This window comes from Vombatus ursinus, unplaced genomic scaffold (assembly GCF_900497805.2).
Source record: "Vombatus ursinus unplaced genomic scaffold, bare-nosed wombat genome assembly UNPS02009205.1, whole genome shotgun sequence".
In the NCBI taxonomy this organism is placed as follows: Eukaryota; Metazoa; Chordata; class Mammalia; order Diprotodontia; family Vombatidae; genus Vombatus; species Vombatus ursinus.
This window is the reverse complement of record NW_020948983.1, coordinates 57312248-57336640: the sequence shown is the minus strand read 5'-3', so window position 1 is coordinate 57336640 and position 24393 is coordinate 57312248. Positions and strand designations below refer to the sequence as shown.

General features: G+C 39.9%; 1 long non-coding RNA gene across 2 annotated transcripts in view; it reads right to left on the bottom strand.

The window, feature by feature from the left end:
• Positions 1–15084, bottom strand: part of LOC114035782 — an 18220-nt gene extending 3136 nt beyond the window's left edge. For both annotated transcript variants that reach the window (XR_003568257.1, XR_003568256.1), the window contains exons 1-2: positions 14985–15084; positions 3878–3968 (exon numbers count right to left, since the gene is read on the bottom strand). This is a non-coding gene — a long non-coding RNA (uncharacterized LOC114035782). The remainder of the gene's footprint in view (positions 1–3877; positions 3969–14984) is intronic.
• Between the last annotated feature and the right edge of the window lie 9309 nt (positions 15085–24393).

The window sequence follows — 24393 nt, the reverse complement described above, 5'->3', positions numbered from 1 at the left end:
AGGAGAAGGAGAAGGAGAAGGAGAAGGAGAAGGAGAAGGAGAAGGAGAAGGAGAAGGAGAAGGAGAAGGAGAAGGAGGAGAAGGAGAAGAAGAAGAGAAGGAGGAGAAGGACAAGAAGAAGAGGAGGAGAAGGACAAGAAGGAGGAGGAGAAGAATAAGAATCAAAGGTGGGGAGCAGGAGAGCAGGTGGTAGCAAAGAACTATGAATATGGTGGGAGGGAGGAAGGAAAAAGAAGGAAATGTGTCAGAACAAAGAGCTGATAGGCATTTTAGGAATCATAAGATTATAGGGTTATAGATTTGGTTCTGGAAATGCCTGGAACAGTGCCTGGCATCTGGTAGATACTTAATGAATGCTTGCTGATTGACTGGCCTGACCATTTATCCCAACCCCTTCATACAAATGAGGAAAGTAAGTCTCAGAGAAGTTAAATGGCTTGCCCAAGGTTGCATACTTGTCCAAGGTCAAGTGACAGAGCTTAAACTCCCATCTGGGGTTCCTGATTACCAATCTATGGTTCTTTCCATTCTATCTTTTTTCCTTTGTTTCTCCTTCAGTCAATGGACCTTCAACAATCCCACCATGGACCATATGCCATTTGATCTTCTATATGACCCGTGAAGTCTAAAGAGTTCAGAGTTAGTCTCCACTGAATTCAGAAGAACAGAGGTCCTTCAATTGTTTAACTGACCCTAACCCTCTAGTTTGGAGTTTTTCTCAGAGCTGCAGTGGAACATGTGTTTGCCTCCCATCCCACTTTTCTCAGATTCCTCATATTTCCCAAAGAGAGGCACTTCTCCATTGACCCAAATCCCAATTTAGGTGGTCTTTTGGCTTGTCATGTTGTTGTCAAGATCTATTTTTCAATTAAAGCTGAATTGGGTCAGTTTTAAACAATAGCACTCTTACCTATATAGGAAGCCTGCTTAAAATTGGTTCAGAAAAGATTTCTTCAAAGTCCAGTGGAAGGGATGCATCTAATATCTAGTTTGTGTATAGTAGGAACATCTTGATGTTTTTATTCAGGGTCAGCAGCTGCTCCGGCACCCACGTCTCTCCCTCTCTCCTGCTGTGGGAACCTCATCTACAAAGGGTCAGTCATTGGCAGGAAGAGAATCCAGCCAGATGTGAACGCTCCAGATACAAATATTAATTATGAAACAGAACAGCAAGTTTCTTATTTTGCCCTCTCTTTGAACAGGAACAGCAGCCCACACACAACTGGAACATGTCTCTGGGGTTACTATGTTCATGCACTCTGCCCACTTGTCTGCACTTGGCTCCTTGATTCAAATTTCACTCTTCTTTAGGCTGTGAGCACTCACCAAATACTTCAGGATAATCTGCCTGGTTTTAGAGGAATGACTACATTGTTTAAAGACTTCTTTCCCCCTCCACTCCACCTTCCTTCCAGGAGCAATCTTAGGATTAGGTATAGAGTCAGCAATCAATTGTGATTTGAAGGACCTTGGACAAGATCCCTGCCCCAATGATTAACCCTACCACCTGCCATTCTCCTATTCAATTTCATTCCAGGGGGTCTTTAAGATTCCTCTATTAAAATGCAAATATCTCTGGGAATTATCAACATTTATAAGCCTAGCCCTTAATTGAAAGCAAGGCCCTCTGTCTTACTAGATTGTAAATACTGAGACAGCAGAGATTTTCTCTTATTTAATCTTTGAATCTCCCTGGAAACCCCAAGCCCTGTAATCTGTACATAGTAGGCAGCTTGGTAAATGGTTGTTGACTTTAATTAAATGGAGATAGATGAGAATGGAGGTGGAAATGGCCATCAGTGAAAGTACCTGGAGGGAGGATGGACAAGAGGATAGGATAGTAAGGTGAGAGGATTCCCAAGACAAACTTTATAATTCCCAGTTTTGCTGGTCCCATTTCTGTCTGAAGTATCTGACATTCTAGACTGATAATGACTTTAATTTGAGAACTCAGAGTCCCTTGGGGGCCCTGTACTATGCCACTGGTGACCTGAACGCAGGTATTATTACACCTGTTTTATAGATGAAGAACCTGAAGTTCATGCAGAATAAATGATATTCAGAGGGTCACTCACAATTGGAGGCAGGTCTCAAACCACTGTCTTTCCTTTTTCTACTACACTGAACAGCATTGATTCTAAAGTCACTTCTTGATGATGAAGGTAAAGTGAGCTAGGGATGCGGAGGGGGGGGAGGTGGGGCGAGGTGTTGAAAGAGAAAGGAGGGACTGGGAATGAATATCTCAAAAGACACTTGTGGACATCAAAACGTCCTGAACTCAGCATCAAGAAGTTCAAGAGACCAGGGTGTAGAGCTGAATCCACCACTCATCCACTTTATTTCAGCACTCACATCACTGACGTGGAGATTCTTCCTCTCCTTAGCATCTAAAATCTGCCCCAACCTTACCTTGTCCAATCTCCTGCCAATCCCTTCCTTTCTACAAGCCAGGCAAACTTGATTACTCACCTCTTCCCCTCTCCTAAGGACCTCTACATTCTTCTGCCTTTCCTCAAGCTGTGCCCTGTACCTGGAATGTTTGCTCTTTGAACTCTTATTTAACTCTGAAGCACCGAACACAATGTCTGGCACATGGTAGGCAATTAATAAATAGATAAAGCATTTATCAAGCATTTATTATGTGCTAGGCACTGTGCTAAGTGCTGGAGATACAAATATAAGCAGGCAAGACAGTTCCTGCCCACAAGGAGCTCACATTTTAATGTGGGAAAACAACACACTAAGAGGAATAGGAAAGCAAGAGGGGTCCTACACTCATGATGGCCAGGATGTGCAATAGAATGGCAAGAGAATAGGAAAGCTGGGCTATCGGAGCTCAGAGTAGTTCCAGAGGAGTCTGAGAGTCTGCTTGGGAGGAAGTGGAGATGAATATCAGAGTGGAGATTGGAGAGACAACCTGTCACCTTTAGTCCTCCCCACTTCTGCCACCTATTACCCAATTGACCTTGGAAAAATCACTGAACTCTGAATCTCAGTTTCCTGATTTTTAACATGATGGGGTTGGATTTAACCTGTAGGGTCCCTTCTAGCTCTAATATTATGATCTCTCCTCCAGGAATCCTTCCAAAATCTTTCTGTCAGATTCCTGATTCAGACTTCACTTTGTTTTGCTCTTTTCTAGTGCACTTAACATGTAGCATTTTGTATTAGAGTTGTCTGTCATTGTACTTTTTTGGTCCTCCTCACCCCATCTCGACTTTAGGCTCTAGGAGGGCCTGGACTATATATAATAAAAATAATAACACATTTCGACAATTATGGGGCAATGGAAAGTATGTTGCATTTGGAGTCAAAGGACCTAGGTTCAAATCTAACCTGTGCTACCTTGGGCAAGTCATTTACTCTTTCTGGGCCTCAGTTTCTCCATCTGTAACATGAGGACAATGGATTTCACTAGATGACCTCTGAAGTCCCTTTCAGCTCTAAACCTATGGTCCTATGTCATGTGAATTTTCTATCTTCCCCAGTGCCTAATACAGTGTTCTGTGCACAATAGGCAGTGAATATTTTTTAAATGAATAAATGATTGAATGGATGAATATGTTTAATAAAATCTTCTCTCAGAGGCTTCAAAGGGTGATTCAGAGGATAACAGGATGTAATTGATGTCAAAGTACTTTGTAAAGAAAATATCAGTTTAGCAATCAATCATCTTTGCCCTTGATCCTCTCCCCTGAGCTCAGGACCCCAATTTGAGAAACGTGACTTGGAGGGTTTGGTTAGCTATGGGGGCGAATCTGGTTTTGTAATTGCCATGAGCAGAGAATGTAGCTCTCTTCATCTGTGTGGGTTTGTGTCCCTTTGCTTTAAGGGTACCAGTAAAAATAGAAGACAGCAGCAGCAGAAAGCTGTGTACCTGAAGGATTTTCCCTTTCGTTTCCAGACAGCCATCCAGTTTACTCTTTCTTCTCTAAGTGCTCCTCTGATGCTTGGCAGAAAGCCATGTTCTGTGGGAAGAGAAGTGAATCAGTGCATTTGATTAGGGGAGACATACGCTTTGAATCGGCAGGGTCCCAAAATCCACTACTTCCTCAGTATCCAGGGAGTTCATTTATTTATTTTTGGGGGCCCAAATGACCTTGGCCATTACTTTAATTCCCCTCTTTTTTCCTGTTCAGTTCTGCCCTGAGCTCCCTTTGTCTCTGAGCATGTCACAAAATGACTTACACATGAGGAAAAAAGTCATGTTTGTGCATAGTTTACTTAGATAAGGGGAAAAAAACAAGGCTCAGAAGATGCGTGGGAGAGGCAGAGAGAGACAGAATTAGCCATATTTCATGGGACTGTCTACATGACAGGACTAGCCCTTGATGTAGGCGTGTTAGGAAGTCTCCTGTGAAGTGTATTCTAAGGGACCCTGAGAGCCCTACTTTCTGAAATGTCTCTGCGTCATCAGTCTGCCATAAATGTTCTGAAGTTTTCAGTGTTAGAATTGGGTTAGGGCATTGTTTCTAGACAGGGGGAGAAGGGGCAGGGTTTTAAGACTGGGTAAGCAGGTGATTTGCCTCATCCTTCCTAGATTGTAAGCTCCAGGAGACACGAAGGGAATAATTTTAATAACAATAACAGCAACAACCACAGTAACTCATGTTTATGTATTTTTATTATTTTTAAATTTTTAAAATTATTTATTTTTAGTTTTCAACATTCACTTCCATAAGATTTTGAGTTTTAAATTTTCTCCCCCTCCCTTCCTACCTTCCTCCCCAAGATGGCATGCAATCTGATGTAGGCTCTACATATACACCCCTATTAAACATATTTTCACATTAGTCATGTTGTAAAGAAGAATTAGAACCAATAGGAGGAACCACAAGAAAGAAGAAACAAAACAACACAGAAGGAAAAAAAAAGCAAATAGTATGCTTTGATCTGCATTCAGACTCCATAGTTCTTTCTCTGGATAACATTTTCCATCATGAGACTTTTGGAGATGTCTTAAATCCTTGCATTGCTGAGAAGAGCCAAGTCTATTAAAGTTAGGCATCGCACAATGTGGCTGTTGCTGTGTGCAACTTTCTCCTGGTTCTGCTCATTTCACTCAGCATCAGACCATAAAAGTCTTTCCAAGTTTTTCTGAAGTCTGCTTGCTCATCATTTCTTATAGCACAATAGTATTCCATTACATTCATATACCACAATTTCTTCAGCCAGGTCCCAATTGATGGGAATCCCCTCAATTTTCAATTCTTTGCCACCACAGAAAGAACTACTATAAATATTTTTGTACATGTGGGTCCTTTTCCCATTTTTCTGACCTCTTTGAGATATAGCCCTAGAAGTGCTATTGCTGGGTCAAAGGGTATGCACATTTTTATAGCCCTTTGGGCATAGTTCCAAATTGCACTCCAAAATGGTTGGATAAGTTCACAACTCCACCAACAATGCCTTAGTGTTCCAATTTTCCCACATCCTCTCCAACATTTATCATTTTCCTGTTTTGCCATGTTAGCCAAGGTGGGATGTGATACTTCAGTCATTTTGATTTGCATTTCTCTAATCAATAGTGACTTAGAGCATTTTTATATGACTATAGATAACTTAAATTTCTTCATCTGAAAACTGCCTGTTCATATCCTTTGGCCATTTATCAATTAGGGAATGGCTTGTATTCTTATAAATTTGACCGAGTTCTCTATATATTTTAGAAATGAGGCCCTTATCAGAGAGCCTGGTTGTAAAAATTCTTTCCCAGTTTTCTGCTTCCCTCCTAATCTTGCTTGCATGGGCTTTGTTTGTGGAAAACCTTTTCAATTTAATGTAATCAAAATTATCCATTTAACTCATGTTTATATAAGGCAGAGGTTCATAATATTTTCGGCCACCATGAATCCTTTTGGCAGTCCAGTGAAGCCTATAGACCCCTTCTCAGAATAATGTTTTTAAATGCATAAAATACACAGGATGATAAAGGAAATCAATTGTTTCAAAACACAATGATCAAAATGAAAAAATACAACAAGTTTATGGACCCCAGATTAAGAACCTCTGAATAGGGCTTAAAATTATTAAGAATTAAGGTTTAAAAAGTATTTTATATACTTTATCTCATTTGCTTCTTATAATCCACCTGGTAGGGAGAAGCTATTATCTCCATTTTACAGATGAGAGAGTAAAGAGAAGTTAAATGACTTGCCTAAGGCCACACAGTTAGTATCTCTCCAACACCTTGCTGTAGGAACCAGAGGTCATATCCTGGGGTACTTAACATTTTCACTCCCCATCCGGAGGACCTGCTGCTCTGAAGGTTATTGTTCAGTTGTTTTAGTCATATCTGACTCTTTGTGACCCTATTTGGGGTTTTCTTGGCAAAGATACTGGAGTGGTTTGCCATTTTCTTTTCCAGCTCATTTTACAGATGAGGAAACTGAGGTAAACAGGGTGATATGACTTGCCCAAGACCACATAGCTAGGAAATATCTGTGGCCAGATTTGAACTCAGGTCTTCCTGACTCCAGGCCTGGCACTCTATCTGGTGAGTACCTTATGTGGCCCACTCTATCTGAGCTGGCTCCAGACATTCATCACTTTATTTTTCAGTCTTCTTACCATCCAGCCACCTTGCTTCTGCTTTCAATCTCACCAAACAACCCTTTCCCACTTCACTACTTTCTAGTTAAGGAAACAAAATCAAATCACCTGCTATTTCTATCTATTGTCCCATGGCTCCATTCACCATACCTGTAACTTTCCAAACCAAAATACTTTTCCTAGGCCACCACTCCCTTAAAAGTGTTATTTCCCCTATTAGAATGTAAGTTTCTTGACGGGAAGGATTGTCTTTGATTTTGTATTTAAATCTCTAGGGCATAGCTCAGTGCTTGGCAGATAGTAAGTACTTAAGACATGTATGTGTGTTTTTCACTTACTCATTCGGTCTGAGGCAGGATTCTAACCTAGGTCTTTTTGTCTCTAAGTCCAGAACTCTAACCACTGTTCCATGAAATGTCTCGAAACATTTGAACTACCTACCTTCCTCCAGGGCTAGCATAGTGCTCTCTACAGTAGGCAGTTAACATATGTTTATTGAGTTAAGTTGTATTTTTGCCCTCCAGGGCATGCCTTTCCCCTGCCTTGTACACTATGGCTCCAGCAGTTCCAGAGCAGTGTAGATTTTTCATCCTAGGCTTTTTTCGTACATAGAATCAGTGGAGGGAATAGATATCAGCCACTAGTACTTGTTGCATTGGTTTATTAGGCTAATCAGCCCAAATCAGCATCAAACCACAATGGTATGTGACTTGGGCAAAGGTTTCCAGGCTTATTGGGTACCTGGAATTCGATATTGGAATGAAATAAAACACAGACAGGCAAGTCTGGTCACTAAACAAAAGATTTGCTTAGTCATTTTAAGGGAAGGATTGTTAACAAAGATATTCATCAAGGATGCTAATGATTCAGCCGGCTTCAGCTAAGTTGATTCAACTGGGTTCAGCTCCCCGCCTCTCTGTGTTGTGTTGGTGGTCAAGCACTAGGGGGCCTATTGTCATTTTGTACACAGATGACCAAGACGCTATATCAACAGCCTGGGCCTTAGTCCGCTGAGTCAATTAAATCTCCAGGAGAATTTCAATACCTTTTAAGGAAAAAACTAACTTAACTTACATGGGGCAAGGTCTGAGGATATTGATCCCACTAGACTACGTGCCCCACTATTTCTGTGGCCCCATTAACTCAACATTACTATATATGGTCCCATTAGAAAGTTCCATTTATAAATGCAGATATGTTATCTAAGTACTAGCTATTAACATTAATAGAGCTAGGTGGTACAGTAGATAGAGTGCCTGACTTGGAGCCAGGAAGACTCATCTTTCTGGGTGTAAGTCTGCCCTCATATACTTACTAGCTGTGGGATCTTCAGCAAGTTAATTAACCTTGGTTGCCTCAGTTTCCACATCTGTAAAATAAGTTGGAGAAGGAAATGGCAAACCACGCCAGTATCTTTGCCAAGAAAACCCCAAATGTCGTCATGAAGAATCAGATAAGACTGAAATAACCGAACAATAACAACAACAAAGAGTTATTTATCAGATTAGTCAAAGCATAGAAGGGACCTCAGGAGATAAGACACCTCTACAAGTAAGGTTTGATGAGGAAAGGGAGGAAGTTGAAGCAAACATCTGGAAAGGGGTGCCACAGTGAAAAGGTCTAGTTAGTAAGGGATCAACATGAGGGCTCTGAGGACCTGGGAGAAAGAGGAGGCAGGGAGACTGCCTGAAATGTAATCGTCAGTCAGTATTCATCAAGGGCTTCCTATGTGCTGGGCACTCTTCCCAATGTGGAGGATAGAAATAAGGTATATATTATACATATAGATGTATATGTACATGTGTGTGTATGTATAGATACACATACATAAATACATATACATAGATACATATACACATGTATGTATGTTGTGTACATGCATACATGCATGTACACATATCATATAAGCAAAGAAAATAAAAGTACAAAGAGTGAAGGACAAATGCCTAATAAACGATGCTGACAATGGTGATGAAAAGAACTTGGAGATAGATGAGATCACCGTGGGCTGCTATGGTTAAAGAAGGCTTCATGAAAGAGGCAGGTCTAGAGAAGTGCCTTGAAGGGTTTACATAGGAGAAGGGGTGGGCATTCCAGGAATGAAAAGGAATGTGAGCAAAGACACAGAGACAGGAAATCAGGAAGCCTGTTTGACAGATGGTAAGTAGACAACCTTGGCATTTCCACTTCTGGGGGCATAGGGTTAGAATTAGAAGTAGGGGGGAAAGTAGGGAGGAGAAATGTGTAGCTTGACCAAAGTCATCGTCATTGTCATCATCATCATCAAAAACATTAAAACACATCTGTATAGCTTTTTAAAGTGGGAAGCACTCTATATACATTATCTCATTGTTATCATCCCTGTTTTACGTCTCAGGCAACTGAGGCTGAGAAAGGTTAAATGACTTAGTGAAAGTCACAGAGCTGAGGCAGGATGTGAACTCAGACCTTTCTGACTCTCATGATAATAGCTGACAGCTAGATGGCACCATAGTGCATAGAGCACTGGACTTGGAATCAGGAAGACTCATCTTCATGAGTTCAAATCTGACCTCAGACACTGTGTGATCCTGGGCAAGTCACTTAACCCCATTTGCCTCAGTAACTCCAGTAACTTTGCCAAGAAAACCCTAAATGGATGTCACAAAGAGTCGGGCACGACTGAACAACAACATTTAGAGAGTGTTCTAAAGTTTGCAAAGTGCTTTAAATAACATTTTCTAATTTGATCCTGTCACAGTCTTGTGAGGTAAGTGGTATGATTACCTCCATTTTACAGAAGTAGAATCCAAAGCAAAGAGAGAGGTTAAGTGATTTGCCCAAGACCACATAGATAGAAAATGTATAAGACAGGATTTGAACTCAGATCTTCCTGACTCCGAGTTCAGTGTTCTATCTATTGTACCACCTACCCATTAAAGGCAGAGTGCCTCTCTCATCTGGTTTATGCAGGATTGAAATTTCCACAGCATTTCCCTCACAACAAACCTGTAAGGGAGCAGATTCAAAGGATTTAGGTCTAGAAAGGACGTTAAAGATTATCTAATCTAATCCTCTCTTCATTTTACTCCAACATAAGGAAACTGATTTGGCCAAAGGTCAAAGTCATTGGTAGCAAAGCTAGAGTTAGAACTCTGCTCCTCTACCTATGGGTCTAATGTTCTCCCTACCCTAGCCCTCCCTACCCTAGATCACTTAGATGTTTAAAGTAATGTAAGGTTTGGCAAGGCACTGTTCTCAGACAACCCGATGAGTTTCTGGCATTATTATTCCCATTCTGCAGGTTAGGAAATTGAGGGTCAAAAAAGGATAAGTGACTTGTTCCCCACAAGTAGCAACTCTCTGAGTCAAAACTCAAATCTGAGTTGTAGATGAAAGGATTTAGTATTGGGACTTTAGAGATTCTAGTTCAGGCCTGCATCACCTCTGGACTTCTGGGCTTTATCACTACAACAACTTCCTAATTCGTCTCCCAGCTTTCAGTGGCTGCCCTCACCAATCTAGCCTTTATGGAGTTATTGCATTGATATTCCTGAAATGTATACACACGTAAACACACACACACATATATACATACATACGTGTATATATATATATATATATATATATACGTAAATACACACACACATATATATAGAGACAGAGAGAGAAAGAGACAGAAACAGAAGCAGGGAGACAGAGACACACACATACGTATATACACACATGCTGTTATACATTGTGTATATCTGACAATGTCATTGTCATGCATTATGTATAATATATGATGATGTCACTCTCCTGCTCAAGAAATTTCAGTGACTCCCTATTGCTTTCTAGGTTAAAGCATAAATGCCTCTGTTTGCCATTAAAGCCTGTCAAAATCTGGCTCCAGTTCACTTTTCTTTCTTTTTTAAAATTTTTTTTATGTGGGGCAATTGGGTTTAAGTGACTTGCTCAGAGTCACACAGCTAGTGAGTGTCATATGTCTGAGGCTGGATTTGGACTCAGGTCCTCCTGACTCCAGGGCTGGTGCTCTATCCACTGCATCACCTAGCACCTCCTCCAATTCACTTTTCCAGACTGATTTCACATTACTTTACCCTGATACACTCTACAGTCGAGCCAAACTGGTCCACTGCTGTTCTTTATATAGGACATGTCATCTTCCTCAGTGCTCTTGCCTAGGATGTCTCTCCTGCCTGGAAAACTATCCCTCCTAACCTCCTTACTTCTTTTGAGGTTCAACTTAGGTGCCATCTCTTATACCAGATGTTTCCTAATCACCCCAGTTGTTTGTACTTCTCATCCTAGCCCACCCATTGCTGTTTTATTTTTGAGATTATTTATTTTCTTATCTACATGTTGTTTCCTACCAATAGAAGATGAGTTACTTTTGGGCAGGGACTGCTTTATTTTTACCTTTATTCATTAATTCATTTGCTCATTTATTCAAAAAATGCCAAGGTGCCAGGCACTGGGGCTATAAAGACAAAAATGAAACAACCCTTCCATTCCATCAAGGAATATATTTCAAAAACAAAGGCTTAGTGGGGGAAAAAAATCAGAGCAAACAAAACACAAACCTGCTTTGTTGGCCGGGATGAAATGTAGCCTCTGGCCAGAGGTGCCTGCCCCTTTCCTGCCCAGTAAATTCCTGTCATTGCTATTTCCCCTTGGCTGTAGGTGAAGCTCTTGCCCAAACAGTTTTGACCCTCTCGGGGTCCCAAGAAGAACTTCTCCAGCCGCAATGGAGACTGCTAGGGGTGGTGGTGCCCCAGGGAGAGCTGTCCCTGAGGCACTTGGAATGTATACTCAACCTACAGCTGCCTTAAATGTTAATTTCAGCTTGCTAAAGAAATGTACTCAGAAGACTCTGGGACCATCCTAATGCTGGCAAAATGCCTCCAGCTTCCGAATGACTTTCAGAAGCAGTGAACTCACTTCCTCTCAGCATCCTTCAGTGACAGCATCTTCCACAGCCCCAGTTTCTCAATGAGAAGGGATCATGAAGTAGTTCTGGGAATCCCTTGGCTCAGTGAATAAAAAGGATTAGGAAATACATATACTTTATAAGTAATTTTCAGTGCACTTCTTTCTCTCTTCTTTGAGAATCAGATATCCATCATCCTGTGGGAAGAAACATGTACATGATGCCCTCTGATTTATTCAGGATAGCTAGAGAAAGGAGTGCTCCGGTTTGCTGAGAAGCCTAGTTATCTTAGCCTTTCCACATACTGGCACCAGTTTCGAGTTTATGGATTCTCCCTCCAGGTTTTGAATCTGCGTGGTACTAGCCCACAATCCTCTCTAGTAATGGCTCCACAGGATCCAGAACAACTTGTAATGATGACAAGTGGGTGAGTGTTGAGCTGTTTACTGTGTGTTGTGGTAAGTGAATGACCAAGATCACATCTAGGTTTAAATCTTACGGTCCTATGAACTGTACAAAATGGGTGGTGGGATGGAAAGGGTGTTGAATTTGGAGTCAAATCCCAGCCCTGACATTTACAAACTGTATGATATTGGACAAGTCACTTAATCTCTCTGGCCTCAGTTTCCTCATCTGTAAAGTAAGGGGGTTGGACTAGATGACCTGAACTCCTTGAGAATAAAGATTGTTTGATTCCTTGTATTTATATTCTTAGCCCCTAACACAGTGCATGGCACATAGTAGGCACTTAAATGTTTATTGATTGATTGATTGATTTCCAACTCAAAATCTATGCTCCTATGAAGGCAGAGAGGATAATTGAGTAAATTAAGTAATTAAATAAAGGGATTCCCTTTATATCTGTCATTTAACCTTTGTTTGCCTTGGTTTCCTCAACTGTAAAAAGGGGATAATAATAGCACCTACTTGCCAGGATTGTTGTGAGGATCAAATGAAATTTACAAAGCACTTAGAATAGAGTTTGGTACATAGTAGACACTTAGTAAATGCCTATTTCTTTTCTTCTTTCCTTACATCTGCCCTCACCCCAATCCCATCCAGTGCCTAACAGTTTTCTTTACACAGTGGATGTATAATTAATTTGTTGAAATGGAGAAGAGAAAATTATCAATGCTCATTCCACGTATTTTACGCTCTCGGAGGTTGGGAGTGGCAACTGTCCGGAGTATTAAAGGAAATTAGAGAGCCCTTTGTCCAGATATGTCTTTATTACACCTTTCACCTGCTGTAGATTTACCTGGACTAGTTATATTTAAACTTTCCTTTGGGAATTTAAATATACCCCTGAAAGGGTTAATTCCCTTAGTAACTCAGCACTTCTCTGCCTGCCGAATCTGTCCACACTCTTTTCCAAGGTGGTACTTGGAATCTGGAGACCTAGGGTCCAGTCCCAGTCCTGCAATTTTCTACTAGTTGTGTCACATTCTGCAATCTACTTCACATCTCTGGGTCTATGAAAAAATGAGTGAATTAGATGAGATGATCTCTAAGGTCCCTTCCGTTTCCAACATTCTGTGATTTTTACAAATGACTTGGCCATCATCTATTCTCTACCAACCTATCAATTTTTTTTTTCTCACCTTGAAAGTGAAAAAAAAAAACTCCTCAATTTGCACTCAGAATTTATCACTTCTCTCTGGAGGTGAATAGCTTTTTCATCATGAGTCCTTTGGAATTGTCTTGGATCATTACATTGACTAGAATAGCTAAGTCTTTCACAGTTAATTATCCTTACAATAGTTACTGTGTACAATGTTTTCCTAGTTCTCACTTCACTTTGAATCAGTTCATGTAAGTCTTACCAGGTTTATCTGGAACCATCACCTTCATCATTTCTTACATCACAATTGTATTATATTACAACCATGTATCACAACTAATTTGGCCACTCTCCAATAGATAAGCATTCTTTTACTTTCCAATTCTTTGTCACCAAAAAAGAACAACTAAAAATATTTTTGTACATATAGATCTTTTTTCTTTTTCTTTGGTCTCTTTGGGATGCAGATCTAGGGAATTGCTACCAATTCTTTAAAGTTCATTTTAAGTACTTGCTTCTAGTTCAAACAGCATAGAGGAATTTGATAAGAACTGTTGGGAAGACTGGAAATCATGCTAGCAAAAATTATGCATAGAACAATATCTTAGACCACTTCCGCAACAAATTAAAAATGGATTCATGATCTGAATATTAAAGCTCATCCCATAAAAAATTAGATGACAAGCATATCATATACCTTTCACAGCTATGAGTAGGAGATGTATTCCTCACCTGATGAGGGACAAAGGCAATGACAGAAAAGAAAATCTGTAATTTTGAGCGCATGACATTGAAAAGCTTCTGCACAAGCAAAATGGATGCCTCTATTATAAGAAAGGAAGTGGCAGAATAGGAAAAAAAAGGTTAGATATCCAAGATGTATAGACAACATATAAATACATAAGATCAAAAGACATTCCCAAATAGATAAGTGGTCCAAAGATATGAACAGACTGCCACTTCAACCTGTTTAATTTTGGTAAAGCACTTTAGCCTCTTTGAGCCTCAGTTTCCTCATATGTATAATGAGAGTGTTAAACTAAATCCTTTCCAGTTATAAAAATCTTAATCTATGCCTAGATGACCCTTAGATCTCAGTGGAGGTAACCTAGGACCTAGTGACCAAGAATCTTGGGAATAGCATCTTCCCTCAGGACACCCCCACCTTCAGCCATCTGGGAGAGGAATAATCTCTGAAGAAACCGGACATGGAAACTGACATTGCAGGTGCTACAGGTCCCACGTCTTCAGCAGCTGCAGCTAGTGAAGCCCAAGAAAGAATGTTCTTGGCATTGGTAAGTGGTTAAACATCAGAAACACATATGGTTTTATCATTGGAGATGACACTAAAGACGATGTATTACCATCTGCCTTGTTACTGAACACTAAGGACCACCGGGCTTTTTCCATCTGCCTTGCAGCTGAAACTTCACATAGGAATGGTCTTCCTCATTAGCATATGAACCCCTTGAGAGTAGGGGCTGTCTCACTTTTCTATTTGTATCTGCAGAAATTAGCACAATACTTGGCACATAGAAAATTCTTAATAAGTGTCTCCCTCTTCCTATCCCCCCAGCCATTCATTCATTCATTTGTTCTGTCATAAGTTCCTTCCAGGTCTAAATCTATAATCCCATGATCCTCATAAAGATGCAAGTTGATATATACTGCAGGATTTTCATTCCCATTTTATAGATGAGGAAATGGAGATTAAAAAGGCCAAGTCACAACTGAACAATGACAACAACATGCTGGGTCAAACTGGTCATGTGGGGCTTGAATCCTCGATGAGCTTGGCTGTCTAAAAAATCTGCCATGGGCACCAGCTCCTGGACCTCTGGTGACCTCTTCTTGATCTCTCCACCTTTGATGCTTTCAAGGTCACAGACTAGTCTGATTCTCTTTCACCTAGAACCAGGAAAGAACAAAGAGGCAAAAGCCAGAGACACATATACTCACAGCCTTGTGTGGGTCCAGGTAAAGAGATTAATTAAGGCTCAAGGCTTCTCTCCCTACCTGGAGGTAGGCTGGAACCTTATAGAAGCTGCTGCCTCCTCATTCCAACACAGCCAGAAAGTAAAGACTGAGTCATCTCTGATTAGTGCCTTTTGTAAACATTCTCAGTTCTGAATCTGCTGCCAACAGAAAAGTTCCTCTTTTTCACATGGTAAGCAGGTCAGAAACAATACCTGCACATGCTCTGAAGTCCACATGGGGACTGAATCAGCAGGGCATACAAGGACTGAGCTCTCATTGTCCAAACCCAGTCTTCCATTACAATAATATTTGTTATAGTAACTCTAAGATTCTTTTGCAGAGACTCTAGAACTTATCCCCAATGAATATGCTTAGGTTTCCCCATTATAGGAAAAAATGTCTTCCCTCTACCATTCTACTCCTTCAAACTATAATTATAGTCATCTCTTGACATTTATGGTTTTTACATTTGCAGTTCTGGTTATTCAAGGGTTGGGCATTGATAATTAAATGGGAATTTTTGGAAATTTGCAGCATACTACCGAAAATTACAGATGATGGGTGTATATAAAGAAAAATAGTGTCATAAATGCATAAATACTACATATTATTAACCTATTTTGTCATTTACTACCATAAATATACGTATGTAAATTTATTATAAATACTTAAATTTTGGGGAAGCTAGGTGGCACAGTGGATAGAGCACTGGTCCTGGAGTCAGAAGGACCTGAGTTCAAATCCAACCTCAGACAGTTGACACTTACTAGCTGTGTGACCCTGGGAAAGTCACTTAACCCCATTGCCTAGCCAAAAAAAAAATAGTTAAATTTTGTTAAAAGTTTCAGTGTGCTAAAACAAACAAACAAACAAAAAAAGCTATGGGTTACACACTTGTCTCTACTATCCAGACTCAGTCACATGATTTTCTCTCCCAATGATTGTTGTATGTTGTGCTTTTCTTAGAAAGAAAATCTGTGAAACACTTGCTACAGCTTCACCAGTGGCTGGGAAGACTCCATGGTACGTGAGATACTGATCTCTCACATAGAAACTGCAACTTTTTTATGAGTTCAGTGTGTTGTTTTACTTATTTTGTGTGTTAAATAAATATGATCAGAATTATTAAAAATAAAGGTTTGGGATGGGGCCTAGAGTTATCCTGTTTTTTTGCATTTTCATGTGTATGGCTCCCTAACTCCCATGAATGTCTACGGATGTCTGTATATCTCTCCAGCTTATCTACAGAGGCAAATGGTATGATGGATAAAGTGTAATACCTGGAATCAGGACACTGGAGTTCCAATTCAGATTATGACACTTAATAACCTTGTAACCATGGGCAAGTTTCCTGGTCTAGAAAATGGGTACAATTAATACATATAGTGCCACATAGGGGTATTGTGAGACTCACATGAGATAATGATATAAAGTGCTTTTGTTGTTGTTCAGTCATTTCAGGCAAGTCTGACTTTTCATGACCCCATTTAGGGTTTTATTTATTTTTTTTAATTCTTATTTAGTATTTTATTTTTCCCAGTTACATGAAAAACAATTTTTTTAATTTTTAATTTTTTTTTTATTTTTAACATGTGTTTTTAAAACTTTGGGTTACAAATTTTCTCCCTTCCTCCCTCCCCACCCACCCTCATTGAAAAGGCAAGCATCTCGGTACAGGTTGTAAGTGTGTAGTCATGCAAAATACTTCCATAGTAGTCCTGTTGTGAAAAACTAAGTATATTTCCCTTCATCCTATCCTACCCCCCATTTATTCTATTCTCTCTTTTGACCCTGTCCCTCTTCAGAAGTGTTTGCTTTTGCTTTTTCCCTCCCCCAATCTACCCTCCCCTCTATCAACCCCCTGCTCTCTTGTCCCCTTCCCTCCTTATTTTCCTGTAAGATAAGATAGATTTCCACACCCCATTGTGTATGTTATTCCCTCCTTAAGCCAAATTCTATGAGAATAAGATTCACTCATTCCCTCTCACCTTCCCTCATTTCCTCTCCACTGTTTTTCTTGTCTGTTTCATGTGAGATATTTTACCTCATTCTACTTCTCCCTTTCTCCTTCTCCCAGTATAATCTTCTCTCACCCCTTAATTTTATTTTCCAGATATCACCCCTTCATCTTCAACTCACCCTGTGCCCTCTATCTATCTATCTATACATACATATAATTTTTTTCCCTCCCACTACCCTAATGCTGACAAAGGATTCATGAGTTACAAATATCTTCTTTCTCTGCAGGAATGTAAACAGTTCAACCTTAATAAGTCTCTTATGATTTCTCTTTCCTGTTTACCTCTTCCATGTTTCACTTGAGTCTTGTATTTGAAGGTCAAATTTTCTATTCAGCTCTGGTCTTTTCCATAGGAATGCTTGAAAGTCCCCTATTTCATTGAATAACCATTTTTTACCCTGAAGGATTATACTCAGTTTTGCTGGGTAGGTGATTCTAGGTTATAGTCCTAACTCCTTTGCCCTCCAGAATATCATACTCCATGTCCTCTGGACCCTTAAATGTAGAAGCTGCTAAATCTTGTGTTATCCTGATTGTGTTTCCACAATACTTGAATTGTTTCTTTCTGGCTGCTTGCAATATCTTCTCCTTGACCTGGGAATTCTGGAATTTAGCTATAACATTCCTAGGAATTTTCCTTTGGGGATCTCTTTCAGGGGGTGATCTATGGATTCTTTCCATTTCTATTTTTCCCTCTGGTTCTAAAATATCAGGGCAGTTTTCCTTGATAATTTATTGAAAGTTGATGTCTAGGCTCTTTTTTTGATCATGGCTTTCAGATAGTCCAATAATTTTTAAGTTCTCTCTCCTGGATCTATTTTCCATGTCAATTGTTTTTCTAATGAGATATTTCACATTCTCTTCTATTTTTTCATTCCTTTGGATTACTGTTACAGTGCCTTGATTTCTCAAATTGTCCCTAGTTTCCAATTTCTTTATTCTAACTTTTAAGGAAGTATTTTCTTCAGTAAGCTTTTGAACTTCCTTTTCCATTTGGCCAATTTTGCTTTTTAGGGAATTCTTCTCCTCATTGACTTTTTGGACCTCTTTTGCCATTTGGGTTAGGCTCTTTTTTAAGGTATTATTTTCTTCAGTATTTTTTGGATCTCCTTTAGCATCACTCTCAGTTTTTCTTCTCTTACTTGCTCCTTAAAAGTCCTTTTTGAGCTCTTCCATGGCCTGGGAAAAAAATCATATTTTTTCCTGAAGGCTTTGGATGTAAGAGCTTTGGCTTCTTTGTCTTCTTTTGGTTGTATGTTTTGATCTTCTTTGTCACCAAAGCAAGGTAATATAGTCTGAATCTTTTTGCACTGCTTGCTCATGATCCCAGCCAATTACTTGAGTTATAGACTCTTTGTTAAAGTAAGAGTCTGTTTCCAGTGTGGAGAATGTACTGTCCCAAGCTTCAGCGGTTTTGTGCAGCTGTTTTCAGAGATATTTCTAGGGACCTGTAAATTTTCAGTTCTTCCAAGGTGCTGTGATCAGGGGTGAGGTGTTTACTCCTTTCCTGGCCTGTGCTCTGGTCTATGAGCACTCTTTTCTGTCTTGGAACTGTGAGGAGAGTTTCTTCTCCACAGTCACTACAAGCTCCACCACACCAGCACTCCTCCTCGCCCCAGAACCACCACCCAGAACTGTGACCCAGATCCAAGTAAGGGCAAAGCAAGAGAATCCTGCACCAGCAGAGAGATCCCTGCAACCTCCCTCTGATCAACCACTCGATTCCCCTTCAGTCTGTGGGCCAGAAGCTCAGGAAGTAGCCGCGCCCCAAGGAATGGGGCTGGGACCCCGCTATCCTCTCTCATCACCATAGAAATAGACTTTTCTCACTGACCTTCTAAGTTGTCTTTGGTATTCATGGGTTGAGAAGTCTGGAAACTGCCACAGCTGCCTGCGATTCAGCCCTCTGAGGCCTGCTCCAGGGTTGCTGGGGCCTGCGTGCCCACTCCGAACTGCGCTCCTCTCCCTGCCCGGTGGGATATACCTTTCTGATCAACCATCCAGGCTGTCTTTGGTTGGAAATTTGTTTCACTGTCTTTTTGTGGGTTCTGCTGCTTCAGAATTTGTTTAGAGCCATTTTTTATAGGTATTTGGAGGGGTTTGGGGGAGAGCTCAAGCAAGACACTGCTTTTACTCCACCATCTTGGATCTGCCCCACCCCCAAAAATTTTTAACATTCCTTTTTTAAAACTTTCAGTTCCAAATTCTCTCCCTTCCTCCCTCCCCCTTATTGGGAAGGAAAGAAATTCAATATAGGTTATATATGTGTAGTCATGCAAAACATATCCGTAATAGTCATGTTGTGAAAGAAAACATAGACAAAAAAAACCTGAGGAAAAATAAAAAAGTAAAAAAGTATGCTTCAATCTGTACTCAGACACCATGGGTTCCTTGTCTGGGGATGGATAGCATCCTTTATCATAAGTCCTTCAGAGTTGTCTTGGATCATTGTATTGCTGAGAATAGCTAAGTCATTCATAACTGATCATCTTACAATATTGCTGTTACTTTGTACACAGTACATTTCACTTTGCATCAGCTTATGCAAGTCTTTCCAGGTTTTTCTGAGAGCATCCTGCTCATCATTTCTTATAGTATAACAGTATTTCATCATAATCACATACCACAATTTGTTTAGCCATTCACCAACTAATGGGCATTCCCCTCAGTTGCTAATACTTTACTCCAGAAAAGAGCTGCTATAAATATTTTTTGTATGTTTAGGTTCTTTTCCTTTTTGTTTTTTTATTTCTTTTGAGATACAGACCTAGTAATGGTATTGTTAGGTCAAAGGGTATGCATGGTTTTGTAGCCCTTTGGGCATAGTTCCAAATTGCTCTATAGAATTGTTGAATCAGTTCACAATGCCACCAACAGTGCATTAATGTCTCATTTTCCCCACATCCCCTCCAACATTTATCATTTACCTTTTCTGTCCTGTTAGCCAATTTAATAGGTATGAGGTAATTTCTCAGAATTATTTTACTTTGCATTTCTCCAATCAATAGTGAGTTAGAGTATTTTTTCATATGACTGTACATAGCTTTGATTACTTCATCTGAAAACTGATCATATCATTTGGTCATTCATCAATTGGGGAATGGCTCTTATTTTTATAAATTTGACTCAATTCTCTATGTATTTAGAAATGAGGCCTTTATCAGAGAAATTTGCTTCAAAATTTTTTTTTCACAGTTACTATTGCTAGCTGTATTTTCCTCCATCCTATTCTCCTCCCTTGTTTATTCTATTTTCTCTCTCCTTTCACCCTGTTTCTACTCAAAAGTGTTTTGCTTCTGACTATCCCTCCCCCAATCTGCTCTCCCTTCTTTCACCACCTCCCTCCTTCTCTTATCCCCTTCCCCTCCTACTTTCCTGTAGGAGATTTCTATACCCAATTGAGTGTATATGTTATTCTCTCTCTGAGCCAATTCTGATGAGAGTAAGGTTTACTCACTCCTCCTCTTTCCTTCCAGTGTAAAAACTTTTTCTTGCTTCTTTTATGTGAGATAATTTACTGCATTCTACCTCTCCCTTTCTCTTCCTCCCTGTGCATTCCTCTCTTACTCTTTAGTTTAATTTTTTGAGATATCATCCCCTCATATTCAACTAACACCTGTGCCCTCTGTCTATATATAATCCTTCCAACTACCCTAATAATGAGAAAGGTCTTATGAGTTACAAATATCATCTTCTCATATAAGAATGTAAACAGTAACCTTATTAAGTGCATTATGATTTCCCTTACCTGTATAGTCTTTTATGCTTCTCTTGAGTCTTGTATTTGAAAATCAAATTTTCTATTCGGTCTGGTCTTTTCATCAAGAATGCTTGAACTCCTAGGAATATTGCAGCCAAATTCTGAGTTCCCAGGTCCAGGAGAAAATATTGCAAGCAGCCAGAAAGAAACAATTCATGTATTGTGGAGACATAATCAAGATAACACAGGATTTAGCAGCTTCTATATTAAGGGAACACAGGGCTTGGAATATGATAATCTGTAGGGCAAAGGAGATAGGATTACAACCAAGAATCAATCACCCACCCAGCAAAACTGAGTATAATACTTCAGGGGAAAAAATGGATATTCAGTGAAATAGAGGACTTTCAAGCATTCTTGATTAAAAGACCAGAGCTGAATAGAAAATTTGACTTTCAAATACAGGACTCAAAAAAAAGCATGAAGAGGTAAAGGAAAGAGAAATCATAAGGAACTTATTAAGGTTGAACTATTTACATCCCTACATGGAAAGATGATATTTGTAACTCATGAGACCTTTGTCAGTATTAGGGTAGTTGGAGGGAAAAAAATTATACATGTAGATAGATTGATAGATAGAGGGCACAGGGTGAGTTGAAGATGAGTGGGTGCTATCTAGAGAATAAAATTAAAGGGTGAGAGAGGATTATACAGGGAGAAGGAGAAAAGGAGAGGTAGAATGGGGCAAATTATCTCACATAAAACAGATGAGAAAAGGCTTTTACAATGGAGAGGAAATGGGGGAAAGTGAGAGGGAATGAGTGAATGTTATTCTCATAGGATTTGACTTAAGGAGGGAATAACAAACACACTCAATTGGGTATGGAAATCTATCTTACCTTGCAGGAAAATAGGGGGGAAGGGAACAAGAGAGCAGGGGGAAAGATAGAGGAGAGGGCAGATTGGGGGAGTGGGTAATCAGAAGCAAACACTTCTAAGGAGGGACAGGGTCAAAAGAGAGAATAGAATAAATGGGAGAAGGGGGTGAGATAGGATGAAGGGAAATATAGTTAGTTTTCCACAGCATGACTACTATGGAAGTGTTTTGCATGACTACACAAGTATAACCTGTATCTAGTTGCTTGCCTTCTCAATAAAGGTGGGGCGGGGGAGGAAGGGAGAAAATTTGGAACCCAAAGTTTTAAAAACAAATGTTAAAAAATTGTTTTCACATGCAATTGGGAAATAAAATATATAGGCAATGGGGTATAGAAATATATTCTGTTCTACAGGAAAATAGAAGAGGAAGGAGATAAGAGAAGGGGGGATAGAAGGAAGGGCAAATTAGGTGAAAGGGTATTCAGAATGCATGCTGTCTTGAGGTTGGGGGAAGGACAAGATGGGAAAAAAATTTGGAACTCAAAATCTTGTGGAATGAATGTTGAAAACTAAAAATAAATAAATTAATGAATCTTTAAAAAAATGCTTGAGAGTCCTCTATCTCATTAAATGTCCATTTTTCCCCCTGGAGGATTATACTCAGTTTTTCTGGATAGCTGATTCTTGGTTGTAATTCTAACTCCTTTGCCCTCTGAAATATCATATTCCAAATCCTCTGATCCTTTAATGTAGAAGCTGCTAAATCTTGTGTTATCTGACTGTGGCTTCATGATACTTGAATTGTTTCTTTCTAGCTTCTTGTAATATTTTCTCCTTGACCTGGGAACTCTGGAATTTGGCTCTAATATTCCTGGCAATTTCCATTTTGGGATCTCTTTTAGGAAGTGATTGGTGGATTCTTTTAATTTCTATTTTACCCTCTGGTTCTAGAATATCAGGGCAGTTTTCCTTGATAATTTCTTGAAAGATCACATCTAAGCTCTTTTTTTGATCATGGCTTTCAGGTAGCCCAATACTTTTTAAATTCTGTTTCCTGGATCTATTTTCCAGGTCAGTTGTTTTTCCAATGAGATTTTTTCACATTGTCTTCTTTTTTTTATTCTTTTGGTTTTGTTTTATATATTTTTTTATTTCTCATAAAGTCATTAGCTTCCATTTGCTCCATTCTAATTTTTAAGAAAGTATTTTCTTCAGTGAGCTTTTGGACCTCCTTTTCCATTTGGCCAATTTTGCTCTTTAAGGCATTCTTCTCCTCATTGGCATTTTGGACCTCTTTTACCATTTGGCCTAGTCTGTTTTTCAAGGTGTTATTTTCTTCAGTATTTTTTTGTGTCTTCTTTACCAAGCTGTTGACTTATTTTTCATGATTTTCTTGCATCACTCTCATTTACTTCTCTTCTCAATTTTTCTTCTACCTCTCTTACTTGATTTTCAAAATCCTTTTTGAGCTCTTCCATGGCCTGAGACCAATTCATATTTTTCTTGGAGGCTTTGGATATAGGAGCTTTGATTTTTTTTGTCTTCTGAATGTGTTTTGGTCATCCTTGTCACCATAGTAACTTTCAATAGTCAGAGTTTTTTTCCCCATTGTTCATTTTCCCAGCTTATTAGTTGACTTTTAAGTCTTTGTTAAAGTATGGCTCTGCTTCCAGGGTGGAGAATGCACTGTCCCAAGTTTTAGGGGTTTTGTGCAGTTATTTTCAGAGATACTTCTAGGGACTTGTAAGTTTTCAGTTCTTCCAAGGTGGTATGATAAGGAGAGATGTTTACCACTCTCCTGGCCTGTGCTCTGATCTATGAGCACCTACAAGCACTCTTTTCTGCCCTGGAACTGTAAGGGTGGGGGGTCCCCCCTCTGCTGTGGCTACAAGCTGTACTGTACTAGTGCTCCTCCTCACCCTGGGACTACCACTCAGGACCTGGATATGAGTATGTGCAAAGCCACAGAGTCCTACCTCTGTGCTAGCAAAAAGACCCTTGTAATCTTCTTCTGACCAGGTGTTCAACCGCCTCACTATCTGTAGGCTGAGAGGTCTGGAAGCATCCGTTGCCACTGCCGCTGCTGATTTAATCACTCCTAAGGGCTGCTCTTGGTTTGTTGGGGCAGGGTTTGTGCTGGTGGGCCCTATGCTGTACTATGCTCCACTCTTACTCTCACTCAGGTGAGATAGACCTTTCCTGCCAACCTTCCAAGTTGTCTTGGGCTGGAAATTTGCTTCACTCCATCTTTTTGTGGGTTCTGCTGCTCTAGAATTTGTTCAGAGACATTTTAAGGGTATTTAGAGAGATTTGGGGGAGAGCTCTGGTGAGTCCCCGCTCTTACTCCACCGTCTTGGCTCTGCCTCATTTAGGGTTTTGTGGTAAAGATATGGGAATGATTTGTTCCTTCTCCAGCTTATTTTTACAGATGAGGAGACTGAGGCAAACAGGGTTAAGTGACTTGGCTAGGGTCACATGGCTAGTAAACGTCTCAGGCCAGATTTGAACTCAGGAAGATGAGTCTTCCGGACTCTAGGCCTGGCATTCTACCCACTGAGTCACCTACCTGCTCCTGTATAGTGCTTTACAGACATGTGATTATTACAGGATATTGCCACCTAGATGTCACTAATTACATCCTAAACCAACATATTCAGAACAAAACTTGAGATTTCTCCCATAAAATCTGCTCTTCCTTCAGATCTCTTTCTTTCAATGGCACCACCAATCATCAGATTACTCATATCTAAAGTCTCCATGTTATTTTTAGCTCTCCCCTCCCCTTCACCTCC